A 14,495-nucleotide genomic window follows, 5' to 3' on the forward strand; every position below is an offset into this window, starting at 1 on the left:
CTAGTTTGAACTCCCTGAAGAATTGTCCCTCTCATGTGTCATTTCTATCTTTGTATACGCAGTATATAATACTGTACTGGCGTCCAAGTAAGGACATAATGAGCAAGCATCGAGTTGACTCAAATTGGGTTGTCTGGTTCTGGCAAATAGGGGGTAACTTAAAAGTTCTTGGGTTAAGTGACCTCTGCCTAATAGGGCAGGAATTATTGGCAGCAAAGAAGCAACATATTACAGCAATGTACTCCCTTTAACTGAGTTGCTACTATATGCTAAGTACTTTTATTTATAGTAATTTTGACCTCAACAACCGTGTGTGTGTGGAAGGGGGGACGGGAGAACCTCTTATTATTTTAGACTCAGAGGGTACATGTGCAGGTATTTTTTACATGTTTATATTGTGTAATATCAGGCTTTGGACTTCTGTTGAATTCATCACCTAAGTAGTGAATGTACTATTCAATAGGTAGTTTTTCAACTCTTGCCCCTCTCTCATTTTGGAATCCTAGTGTCTATTGTTTCCATCATTTATGCCAATATGTACTCATTGTTTATCTCCCACTCATAAGGGAGAACATGCAGTGTTTGATTTTCTGTTTCTACGTTAATTCACTTAGGGTAATGGTCTCCAGCTGCATCCCTATTGCTGCAAAGAACATGATTTCATTCTTTTTTATAGCTGTGTAGTATCCCATGATGTATATGTACCACATTTTCTTTTTCCAGGTCCAGTGTTGATGGATACTCAGGTTGATTCCATGACTTTGGTATTGTGAATAGTGATTCAATAAACATAGGAATACAGGTATCTATTTGATAGAATGATTTCTTTTCCTTTGGGTAGATAGAAGTAGGATTGCTGAGTGAAATGATAGTTCTATTTTTAATTCTTTGATAAATCTTCATGCTGTTTTTTGTTTTCTGAGACAGGGTCTCACTTTGTCACCCAGGCTGGAATGCAGTGGTGTGATCTCAACTCACTGCAACCTCTGCTTCCAGAGTTCAAGTGACTCTCTTGCCTTGGTCTCCTGAGTAGCTGGGACTACAAGCACATACTACCACGCCTGGCTAATTTTTATATTTTTTGGTAGAGATGGGGTTACACCATGTTAGCCAGGCAGGTCTTAAACTCCTGTCCTCAAGTGATCCACCCGCCTCAGCCTCCCAAAGTGCTGGGATTACAGGTGTGAGTCACCATGCCTGGCTTTCATACTGTTTTTCCACAAGGATTGAACCAATTTACATTCCCATCAATGGTGTATTAGTGTTCCCTTTTCTCTGCATCCTCACTAACATCTATTATTTTTTGACTTTTTAAATTACAGGTATTCTGACTGGTGTGAGATGAGATGGCATCTCATTTTGGTTTTGATTTGCATTTCTTTGACTAGTGATGTTATTCATCTTCTTTGACCACTTTTTTTTTTTTTTTTTTTTTTTTTTAAGACAAGGTCTCACTGTGCCACCCAAGCTGAGTGCAGTAGCACAATCACAGCTTACTGCAGTCTCAACCTCCTGGGTTCAAGAAATCCTCCCACCTCAGCCTCCTGAGTAGCTGTGACTACAGGCATGCACCACCACACCCAGCTAATTTTTAATTGTTTTGTGGAGATGGAGTCTCACTATATTTCCCAGGCTGGTCTTGAACTTGTTGGCTCAAGCCATTCTCCTGCCTCAGTGTCCCAAAGTGCTGAGATTACAGGCATGAGCCACTGCACCAAGTCTGCAGGTTTTTGTTTTTTTTTTTTCAACTTTCATTTTAGGTTCAGAGGTACGAGTACAGGTTTGTTATATAGGTAAATTTCATGTCATGGGGGTTTGGTGGACAGATTATTTCATCACCCAGGTAATAAGCACAGTACCTGACAGGTGTTTTTCAGTCCTCACCCTCTTTCCACCCTCTACCCTCAAGTGGGCCCCATGTCTGTTTCCTTTTTTGTGTCCATGTATACTCAGTGTTTAGCTCCCGCTTGTAAGTGAGAACATGAGGAATTTGGTTTTCTGTTTCTGCATTAGTTCACTTAGGATGATTCTGCCCACTTTTTAATGGGGTTGTGTTTTTCTTGTTAAGTTTCCTATGAATTCTAGATATTGGTCCTTTGTCAGATGCATAGTTTGCAAATATTTTCTACCCTTCTCTAGGTTGTCTTTTTACCCTGTTGATTCTTTTGCTATGCAGAAGCTCTTTAATTAAGTCCCATTTGCCAATTTTTATTTTTGGCTGTTGCTTTCGAGGTTTTAGTCATAAATTATTTGCCTACACTAATGTCCACAAGAGTTTTTCCTGGGTTTTCTTGTAGGATTTTTATGGTTTGAGGTCTTACATTTAAGTCTTCAATGTATCTTCAGTTTACTTTTGTATGTGCTGAGAGGTAGGGGTCTAGTTTCATTCTTCTGCATATGGATAGGCAGTTTTCCCAGCACCATTTATTGAATAGGGTGCCCTTTCCCCATTATGTATTTTTGTCAACTTTGCTGAAGATCAGTTGGTTGTAGGTGTGTGGCTTTATTTCTGAATAAGACTAAGAACATTTTAAATAACTTGTACAATGGTGCTAGCTAATAAATGTCATAACTTGGATTCAAAACCATGCTCTTTAAGAATTTGTGTTTACATGCACATGTATATTTATTGTGGCACTATTCACAATAACAAAGACTTGGAACCAACCCAAATGTCCATCAATGACAGACTGGATTAAGAAAATGTGTCACATATACACCATGGAATACTATGCAGCCCTAAAAAAGGATGAGTTCGTGTCCTTTGTAGGGACATTGATGCAGCTGAAAACCACCATTCTCAGCAAACTATCACAAGAACAGAAAACCAAACACCACATGTTCTCACTCATTCATAGGTGGGAATTGAACAATGAGATCACTTGGACACAAGAAGGGGAACATCACACACCAGGGCATGTTGTGGTGGGGTGGCTGGGTCGGTGTGATGGATGGGGAGGATAGCATTAGGAGATACACCTAATTAAATTGATGATGTTAATGGGTGCAGACATCAATGGCACATGTATATAATATGTATACAAAGCCTGCACTTTCAACATGTACCCTAGAACATAAAGTATAATTAAAAAAAAAGAAAAAAAGAATTTGTGTTTAAATTCATTACTGGCTCTTATGGTGAGCTTGGTTGGCTTATTTATGTTTTCTATATAAAGCAGCTCCCCTACCTTTGTATACTATCAGAAAAATAATACTATTGATTTTCAGTAATGCATTTGAATTATTTTTCTAGTTGAGATTATGAGACTCATTAAAATGTTCATGCTATCTCATTTGTGACCAATTGCAGACATTTCAATGTCAGGGCCAAGGGTTCCTTAATTAGCAACTTCTTTCTCTGTGTGACACTAAATAGCTCTATGGGGGTGGGGCCAATGACCTTGGCATTGTTAATGCTATGCCTTAGTCAACAGAGGTTTAGTACACTATAAACTCATTATTTCCTACAGCATCTCTTTAATTTGTATAACCATTAGCTTCTAGATTTTAGTAATCCTTCCTACTAGGAATTAGATTCTGAAAACTCACATGTCAAGAAAAGAAAGAGATATATTTTAATATTATACACAAATTAAATACTAAAGATTTGTAGTCACTACATTTTTCTGTTGCCCAGGCTGGAGTGAAGTGGTGCGATCTTGGCTCACTGCAATGTTTGCCTCCCAGTCTTAAGCTATCCTCCCACCTCAGCCTCCTGAGTAGCTGGGACTGCAGGTGTGCACCAACAAGCCCAGGTAATCTTTGTATTTTTTGTAGAGACAGGGTTCATCGTGTTGGCCTTGAACTCCTGAGCTTGAACCATCCACTTTCCTTGGCCTCCAAAAGTATTGGAGTTACAGGTGTGTACTGCACGTAAGGCGCCCAGCCCATACGCTGTAGGAGTATGTGTACTCATACTCCTACATGTACAAGAGTACATGTACAAGAGTACACGTACTCCTATAGAAGCATAGTCAGCAAAACAGTAACATTTTTAGAAATGTGATTTTGCAGTTAAGAAGAAGGGCATTCTTAACACAAGAAGGGCTTCAGATCAGTTCATTCTACAGACAACAAGAACCTGAGGCATCTGTGACAGATCATACAGGATTTTTAACATCCTCTTTTGTCAAAATATCTCTTTATCACTCAATGATGTGATCACTAACAGGACCTGCTGTAGTGAATAATCATTCCTTTTGTTCCTGCAATCACCACTATTCATTGACACACTATTTAGCAATGACAGATTTTTCGTAACAGAAAAGCCTGAAGCTAAATTTATCCCCAATCTATTGCCTCAAGTGTGTTGAAAATCAAAAGCTGAAATGAGGTGGTATGAGTTAAGAGAAAAAATGGGTATCCTTATAATTCAGCATCTTGGAAAATAAATATCTTCAGACATCAACCAGTATCCCTTAAAATGACATTGACACAAAGCACCACTCAGTCTGCCAAATAAAAACCACATTCTTGAATCCAGTATATAATTGATGATGTCAAGAGATTAAGTGTCATTTTCATTCTTGGAAAATTAAGATTACTTAGTATCTTAATTGTATCTGCTTTGGTAAACATTTTGAATTGTTGGATCTTTATCCTGATAGAGGCATTGCAATCCTAGTGTAATTACCAAATTGTATTACGTAAATTCAAGTGCTAGGATGAGTCTGAAGAAAATTTTAATCTCCAGATTTTTATTAAAATTAGTATATCCATGTTAATGTTTGAGACAGTTTAAACATTTTCTAAAAGAGAATAGAAAAATTATTATAAGTTGAAGAATTTTTCTGAACCGCAATCAATGGAAATGAAGTTAAAGAAAGAGCATCGTCCAAATATCTGGAAATAAACTGTGGAAGTTTAATAAAGGGACACAACAACTCAATAAATACTCAATTTCCTTTACACTTATGTTTATATTCTTCTAGTCTTTAAAATGAAAAGTAAATACATGAAGAGTTAGAAATAGCTAAATATATATTTTCCATATGTAAACACAACTGATTTTCACTTTAAAACAATCCTTTAATATATCCTCATATGAGGCGTACATGTAAGAGGGAGCCCATGTTTTATCACTTAGGGAATTTTTCAACAAAGAGACACTACAATCTTTGCCTCATCGCTGTCTTGTACTAATGCCTTCTCTGTGCCCTTGATCATCATCGTCCTTCTCCCACCTTCCACCATGACTGTCCTTCAGTCCCCTTTCTAAGTGTTCCTGGCATCAGGGTTGAAATATTCTGTAGGCCAGGCTGAACATTTTCTGAGGACATCCATTTAACATTTTCATAGATGGCAAGGTAGTGCCACCCTGAAGAGGGCTGAACATTAAGTAACTGCTCAAGAAATATTCGATTCCAATTACTGTTCCCTTACATAAGCATGGAAAGTCACTGCACACACTCACCAACCCTGTCTCCCAAATAAAAGCCAGATACCAGTGGGCAAGTGCCCATGTACTTTCTTAGATAATCCTGCAAACTGCAGCAAGTCAACATTGCTGTACATCCTCTGAGTGGGAGGAATCCAAAAATTTTTCATATGCAGCTTCAATTCATAAATTGAATTTGTAATCTGAAGTATAAATATATTTATTGTTCATTACTTCATTCAACAACCACACATTGAATGTTTCAAGTACAATAACCAATGCTGGGATCATAAAGACAAGTCTTGAATAAAACATGTTTTCTTTCCATTAGGAGCCATCAGTCTAGGAAAATGTAAGACATTATCAAAGAAAGAAATCTCATATGTCACAGCCATTTTGGGATTAAATGCACCAAATTATTTGTAGCCTTACTGTTAGGATTCTTTAGGGCTGTAGCTCCTTTACACGTGCTGATCCATGGGTCTTTGATTAATAAAAGCACTGAAGCAAAGGGAACCAGAGAGAATAACTTAAAGAGGAATTTCTAGGGAATATGCATTGTCGATAGACACTTCTTTATCTGAGTCATTCACTTATTCAATAAATATTTTTTGAACACATTATGTGACAGACACTATTGAATTTACATAATCATGAACTAGATAGACATGGTTTCTCTCATGGGGAAGTCAACCAAAATAACAAAAAAATCCAAAGAGTAAGCAAAATATTGTACATAAACCCCCAAATTATGGGGAAGAAACCAAATAAGGGGCCTATATAGTAGCTTGAAAGCAAAATGAGGGAAGGTGTTTTTGTCTATTTCGTTCATTGGGTATATCTACAGAAGCAAGAATGGCGTTTGATACATGGGAGCTACCCAGTAAGGATTTATTGAATAAACCTGGCAAATAACAGGAAGAGGCTGTATTCGTAAGAAGGTCTATATCAGTTTCCTATTACTTCTGTAACAAATTGGTAGAAACTTAGAGGCTTAATTAAAACAACACAAACTCATTATCTTAGAGTTCTATTGTCAGAATTATAAAATGGGTCTCACTGAGCTAGAATCAAGGTGCCAATCAAGACAGGACTGCCTGTCTTCTCAAGGCCCTAGTGAAGGAGTAAACCACATTTACTTGCCTTTTCCTGCTTCCAAGCAACCACATTTCTTGACTACTGTCTTAAAGAATGTGGAGTCCTTCTTATGCTGCCATCTCTCTTGTTCTCTCTTCCACAGTGGTTTCTTTCTCTTCCTCTGTTAAGGACTCTTGTGATTGTATTGGGAACACTGGTGGAACACAGGATACTCTCCTTATTGAAAGTAAGCTGATGAGCAATCCGAATCTCTCTGCAGCTGTAATTCTCCTTTGCCAGTTAATCAAATACATTCTCAGGTTCTGGAGATGAGGATGTAGATACCTAAGGGATGTTATTATTCTACCCACCTCAGTTTTCTCTCTGCATAGTTATGTTAAGAAGCTAAGATCTGAAAGGTGGAAGACGCCAGTCATGTAAGGGGTGTGTGTGTGCACATGCGTTGCCATACATGAGTGCGCACATAAACTAGTAGTGAGACAGCGGTCGGCACAATAGAGGGGAGACAGCCCCGTAATATAGGCCATGGGAAGGAATCTAGATTCTATTCTAGGCACACTTGGAAGCAACTGTTTGGGTTTTGCGTATGTGTATGCTTTGTTGTTTTGTTTTTTTTTTGTTTGTTTGTTTTTGAGACAGGGTCCCTGTCATCCAGGCTGAAGTGCAGTGGTGCAATGACAGGATCACAGCTCACTGCAACCTGGAACTCCTGGGCTGAAACAATCCTCAGGCCTCAGCCTCCTGAGTAGCTGGGATTACAGGCATGCACTACCACACTCTGCTAATTATTGGTTTTTAGTTTTTGTTTGTTTGGTAGAGATGAGAGTTCACCATGTGGTCCAGGCTGGTCTTGAACTCCTGGGCTCAAGTGATACACCTGCCTCGGCCTCCCACAAAGCTGGGATTGCAGACTTCAGCCACCATGCCAGTTGGAAACTGGTTTTAAGCAAGAAAATGGTCTGATTTATATTTTAATAGGGTTACTCCTAGGAGAAGTTGGAGGAAAAGAGATGTATTACATTAAAAAAAAAAAAAAAGTTTTCTTTAACTGCAGGGACATGTGATTATAGGGTTTATGAGGGAGGAGAGCTGGGAGCAAGTTACGGACATGGCAGGGCTAAAAAATTTGTTTGGGTCAGTCTGGGTGAGAGGTGACAGTATGCTAGCAGCCCTCACTCTCGGCGGCTCCTTGGCCTTGGCGTCCACTCTGGCGGTGCTTGAGGAGCCCTTCAGCCCACCACTGCACTGTGGGAGCCCCTCTCTGGCTGGCTGAGGCCGGAGCCAGCTCCCTCTGCTTGCAGGGAGGTGTGAAGGGAGAGGCGCAGGCAGGAACCAGGGCTGCACCGGGCACTCGCCCGGCACTCACAGGTCAGCGCCAGCTCCGGCAGGCGAGGGCATGGGCTCCGCAGGTCCACACTCAGAGCAGCCACTCGGGCGCCACTGGCCCAGGGCAGTGAGGGGCTTAGCACCAGGGCCAGCAGCTGCGGAGGCTGCACTGGGTACCCCAGCACTGCTGGGCCACGTGCACTGCGTTCGAATTCTCGGCAGGCCTCAGCTGCCTCCCTGTGGGGCAAGGGTCGGGACCTGCATCTTACCATGCCCAAACCCCCACCCTTGGCGGTGGGCTTCTGCGCAGCCGCAGCCTCCCCGATGAGCACCGCCCCGTGCTCCAAGGTGCCCAGCCCCATCAACTGTCCAAGGGCTGAGGAGTGCGGGCACAGGGCAAGGGACTGGCCCGCAACTCCGCCTGCAGCCCTGGAGCGGGATCCACTGTGTGAAGTCAGCTGGGCTCCTGAGTCTAGTGGGGATTTGGAGAACCTTTATGTTTAGCCAAGGGATTGTAAATGCACCAATCAGCACCCTGTGTCTAGCTCAGGGTTTGTAAATACACCAATCAGTACTCTGTATCTAGCTAATGTAGTGGGGACTTGGAGAACTTTTATGTCTGGCTAGAGGATTGTAAACGCACCAATCAGCACCCTGTGAAAACGGACCAATCAGTTCTCTGTAAAATGGACCAATCAGCTCTCTGTAAAATAGACCAATCAGCTCTCTTTAAAATGAACCAATCAGCAGGATGAGGGTGGGGCAAGATAAGGGACTGAAAGCAGGCTGCCTGGGACCAGCCAGCAGCAACTGGATGGGGTTGGCTTCCACATTGTGGAAGCTTTGTTCTTTTGCTCTTTACAGTAAGTTTTGCTGCTGCTTACTCTTTGGGTCCACTCTGGGTTTAAGAGCTGTGACACTCACTGCGAAAGTCTACAGCTTCACACCTGAAGCCAGCGAGACCACGAACTCAGTGGGAAAAAGGAACAACTCCGGACGCTTTTAAAAGCTGTAACACTCACCGCGAAGATCGGCAGCATCATTTCGGCCAGTGAGACCACGAACCCACCGGAAGGAAGAAGCTCCAACCACATTTGGACGTCTGAAGGAACAAACTCCAGACACACAGTCTTCAAGAACTGTAACACTCACCGCGAGGGTCCGTGGCTTCATTCTTGAAGTCAGCGAGACCAAGAACCCACCAATTTCGGACACTTGGGGATCATTTTTCCTGTTAAATCGTAGATCTTGTAAACACAGTTGAAGATTTGAAGTAGGATGGGGAAAGGAAGAGCCCCCGTAAGGGGCAATTGTTTCCTCAGTGAACACATTCTTCACAGGTGAATCCTTTCTAGATTCCACATTCCAGTCTACAGGCAACTAAATATTGATAGCGGGACCTGAATCTGGGTTGTTCTTGGTTTATAGATTCCAAAGCAGATAAATGAGGAATTAGGTCATGAGAGTGAAGATTCCAGGATCTGAGAAGCTGGTAACGTTGTGGCCATTTAGAAGTATTTCTCAAGTATATGATTTTTTGGAGTATGTGCCTCAAAGGCGGTATGAGTTGGGAGAATTGAAATGAGAAAATGAGCCATAAAGTTTCTATGTTAAGAATTTTTTTTTTTTTTTTTAAAGCCACAGAAAGAGGGAACCACATTTTGTTTGCATTTTATCTGCAGTGAGACCTTATAAGAAAAGTGGTGGGGGATGGCTTTTGTCATCAGCTTTACTCATCATGACAGGGAGAATCTTGGAAACTGGGAACAGTATCTCTGGTGTGTCCTGCAGGTGTTCTAGAGCAGCCCAGGCCAATGGGGTTGCTCAGTTGAATGCCAGAGCCTAGGTTGGCATCTGTATTTGGCTTCATACATTTGACTGTACTAATCCTCATCATGCATTGTTTATTAGGATGCCTGTAGGTAAAGGGCAGTTTATCAGGCGAGGGAGTACCTATGGTGCTCTGTGCGGCTGTGGTTGCCATACTTAAGGGATTAGCTCATCAGACGAGGATAAAGTGAAGCCCCCCAATATCTTTTTTTTTTTTTTTTTTTTTTTTTTTTTTTTGAGACATGAGTCTTGGGCTCTGTCGCCCAGGCTGGAGTGCAGTGCCGATCCTCAGGCTCACTGGCATGCTCCGCCTCCCAGGTTCATGCCATTCTCCTGCCTCAGTCTCCGGACTACAGGCGCCTGCCACCTCGCCCGGCTAGTTTTTTGTATTTTTTAGTAGAGACGGGGTTTCACCGTGTTAGCCAGGATGGTCTCGATCGCCTGACCTCGTGATCCACCCGTCTCGGCCTCCCAAAGTGCTGGGATTACAGGCTTGAGCCAACGCGCCCAGCCTATCTTTCTTTTGCTATTAAGATATCCAAACTTGTTCACCACTCCAGGTGTGAACTGGGACAGGTTACTTGGCAGAATCTCAGCCACAAACAGCTGCTCATTTGGATAATGATTAAAATTTAAAAAACGTGCCATTTTTTTGTTACACATTTTGATAAGTCGTTTTTTGAATATCTTGCAAGTACATCCATTAGTAACAGATCAAAACTCTAAAAAGAACTTACTATCTTAAAAGGAATATATTGTTTTGTATGTGTCAAAAGGAGATTAAGGAAGTCTCTTGCACAGAGATATTAGGCATGGGATAACTAAAAGCAAAATATAAATAACAAAAATAAACACAAATCAGTGGAGGGACATGTTAGCTCTTTGGTGTTGAGAGGTCCAAATAGCACACCAGTGTAAGAACCTGTAATTCTACCCACTCTCTGAAGGGCTTTGTCTTTAAGTGCCACCACCAATGGGACTCTGCTCTGTGTGAGAGAGGAGTTAAGTGGTTCATTTTCCTGGTGTCGTCCTAGGTTCTCTCCAGTCATTCATCGTTCTCAGAGGAAGACCAAAGGCAGACAGAGAAATGCCGGGATTGTTTTAGGAGAGGGAACAAATCATTGGCCACAGCAGGCAATGCACACAGCAGTTAGTAGGAATTTCTTTGGAAGGAACTGTTGAGAGCATATATGTAGCACATGGTTAGGATCTGTAGATGGAGGGAAGAGAACTTTGGAGCAACTTGAACTTCTTTACACTGCCTAGGCCTATAGGGGGTTAGAGAATGCAAGTAGAGATAGAAGGACCAAATGTACCTTGGAATGTTTGGCTCAACTGATGATGGGCTGGAATTGGCAACAGATGAGCACATATTTTCTTCTCTTTTTTGCTTTCCTTGATCCATTTCCTTTTCTTTCAATATTTTCTGTAATTTTTATTTTAAAATAAGCAGTACATTCCAATCTGAGTAATGCTTAGCGGCAAAGATAGAGACAATTTATTGTGGCTAAAAATAATGAACTTAATTGGGATTTTCATACAATTAAAGAAATAGAGAAATAATAGTTAGTTGTGACTGCCAAGGAGGAAGTTCTGCTTAGAAAAGTTTATGGGGGTAATAAAGACCTAAAAACAAAAACATCCTTAGAATTCTGTCTCTCTACTCTTGCATCAAGGCAACTGATAGAATTCTTTTATTTATTAAATCAACAGTATTTGAGTATCAGTCACTGGATTTGGTGATATGTGTATAGTGAAAAAATGATACATGTGCCTACTTCTCACAGATGTCATTTCTTAACCTCAAGGAGAAGACTTGGCTCTGAAGTTTCATCTTACGCAGAAGGGTTTCATTATGCCAACTTTGAGAACATATTGATTTTACTGACCCCAATAAGTAATTATTCATGGTCTCACAATTATTATTAGAACTGGAAATGCCCTCATCCAGTGCAACTCAGAAACAATGTTAAATGAACACCCATGATTGTAGAGTAAATGTTGAATGCTTGCAGGTCATGGCAAAAAAGTGTGTATGTAAATGTGCTATGAAAACAATTATATACTGGTGTATTTTTTTACTTAAGAGATGTTTTTATTTTAGAACTATGGTTCAAAGCTTTTTTAAGAATCTGCCATTTTTACAGAAAGAAAGAGATCTCTTTTTTCAGCATTTTATTGGTAATTGAAACAATAACATCTTTTGATGTGTAAGAATACATTAAAGAAACACAAAATGATAAGACTACTGGCAAGATTTATAATATGTATATAAGTACTAACTGGAAAAATTTTATTTATGGTATTACAAGAAAATTAAATTATGTATTCATTAATGCATTCAATAACTCTGATAAAGTACTGGACTATCTACGAGGTAGTGAGAGTCTACCAATGAAAAGACACAGTCCTTATCCTCAGGGAGCTCACACAGTAGTTGGAGTTAGATTTACAATGAAACAATTGCAGTATATAATACATGTCACAATAAAGATTTTATGGGATTTTCAAAGAAAGGGTCTGGATCCTGATTGAAGAGAAGGCTTTGCAGAAGAGGTGATGATAGATCTAAAACTTTAAGAATAAGCAAACATTTACCTGCTAAATAATTAGGAGGAGAAGCCTCAGAGCAGAAACCACAGATTTGGGAAAGAGGATGAAATATTGGGAAATCAAGAATAATGTGCTAAATAGACAGAAAAGTACTCTTAGGGAGAGTGGTGGCCATAAGTCTGGAGAGAGAGAGAGGGACTGAGAGGGAGGGGCTTTATGTAACATGGCAGAGTTTTGATTTAATACTGGAGACAACGTTCGAGCAAGGTATTGAGGAAAACCAACTTTCAAGTCAAAATGATCTTTCTGGTGGCAGAAAGAATGAATTGGACAGGTTGGGAGAGTGTAAATTGGTTTCCTATTGCTGCTGTAACAAACTTCCACAAACCATGTGGCTTAAAAAACACAAATGTATTTTCTTTCTGTTCTTCAGGTCAGAGTCCTAAAATCAAAGTGCAGTCAGGATTACTTTCTGTCTGAAAGCTCTAGGGCAGAATTGAAATTGGTTCCTTGCTCCTTCCAGCTTCTAAATGCCAGCATTCCTTGACTTGTGGCCCCTTCTGCTATCCTCAAAGCCAGCAGCGTAACATTTTCCAATCACTCCCAATGTCTCTGACCCTTATGATTGCTTCTTTTGAGGACCCACATGAATAATCCAGAATAAGGATTAAGATTCTTAATCACATCTGCAAAGTCCCTTTTTCCATTTCAGGTTCCAGAGATTAGGGCATGGACATCTTTAGGGGGACGATATTCTCTCCACCACAAAGTAGAAGGAGATAAATGAAAAGGTGATATCACTTAGGATATCTCTAATCCAGGTTAGCAATTATAAGGACTTAAAGTCATGGCCAAGCAGTTTCACTCAGATATTTGTCTAATAGAAGTAAAAACACATGTTCACAGAAAGACATGTACAAAAACACTCATAGCAGCTTTACTTATCATAGCTCCAAACTAAAAATAATCTAAGTGTCAGCAGGAGAATGGATAAATAACAGATGATATTAACATACAATGGAAAACCATCTAGCAATATAAAGGAATAAATTTCTAATACTCAGACCTCAAAAACATTATGCCAAATGAAACAAATCAAGAGAAATAAATACTATGTAGTTGCATTTGTTTGAAGTTCTAGAATAGGTGAAACTAATCTATAGAGAGAAATATCTGAACAGTGGTTGCCTCAGCATGAGGTCAAGGGTAAGATTATCCAGGAAGGGACATGAGGGAACCTCATGGGATGATAGAAATCTTTCGATCTTGATTGGGTTAGAGATTACTCAGGGCGGCTGTGGATGGTGGCTCACACCTGTAATCCCAGAACTTTTGGAGGCTGAGGTGGGCGGATCATGAGGTCAAGAGATTAAGACCATCCTGGCCAACATGGTGAAACCCCATCTCTACTAAAAATATAAAAATTAGCTGGGGGTGGTGGTGTGTGCCTGTAATCCCAGCTATTCAGGAGGCTGAGGTAGGAGAATCACTTGAACCCAGGAGGCGGAGATTGCAGTGAGCAGAGATAGCGCCACTGCACTCCAGCCTGGGCAACAGAGTGAGACTCCGTCTCAAAAAAAAAAAAGAAAGATTACTCAGGCATTCACATATATCACATTCACCAAACTATACACTCAGGACCTGAGAATTTTATTATTTATGATTTATACATCAATTAAATGTAAAAATTAATTTTAAAATAAGATCACAGCAATAAGGACAAAAGGACAAGAAGGATCAAGAGGTATTTTGAATCTAAAGTTGACAATAATTTTGAGCCATTGAATGCTAGTGGAAGAATAAAGGAGAAAAGAGAAAGGGACAGGAAAATAGTAAAAATAGAAGGCATTTCAGAATTCATTTCTTATTTTTCTCTCTCTGCTTTAATTCACAGGATTAAATGTTAGTAATTAACCTCAGATGGGAGCAGTGGTTGAGTTTAGATTTGTGGTGTAGAAAGTAGGGCTGATAAGATTCAAGCTTATTGTTAAATGGAAAAAATATACATAATTAACACTAATTCTGCTGTTTTCCAGAACCAGTCTAGGAGGCAAATAAATTAAACAATTAGTGTGTTTATTTGGAACATGAACTGAAACTATTTCATGTACTTCCCAGGGCTTTTGCCTGCTGTGAACACCATCATGGGCATGAAAGCATTCAAAACCATTTGAAGAATATTCAATTCAGTAAAACAGCAAATTACTTGGAAACTACGTTATACCCAGTACCTTCGCTTTAAAATAAATTGCTTTAGAGGATCTGAATAATTATTTTTGCCATATATATATATATATATATATATATATAT

This window comes from Rhinopithecus bieti, unplaced genomic scaffold (genome assembly GCF_001698545.2).
Source record: "Rhinopithecus bieti isolate Rb0 unplaced genomic scaffold, ASM169854v2 scaffold_4514, whole genome shotgun sequence".
NCBI classification, from domain to species: Eukaryota; Metazoa; Chordata; class Mammalia; order Primates; family Cercopithecidae; genus Rhinopithecus; species Rhinopithecus bieti.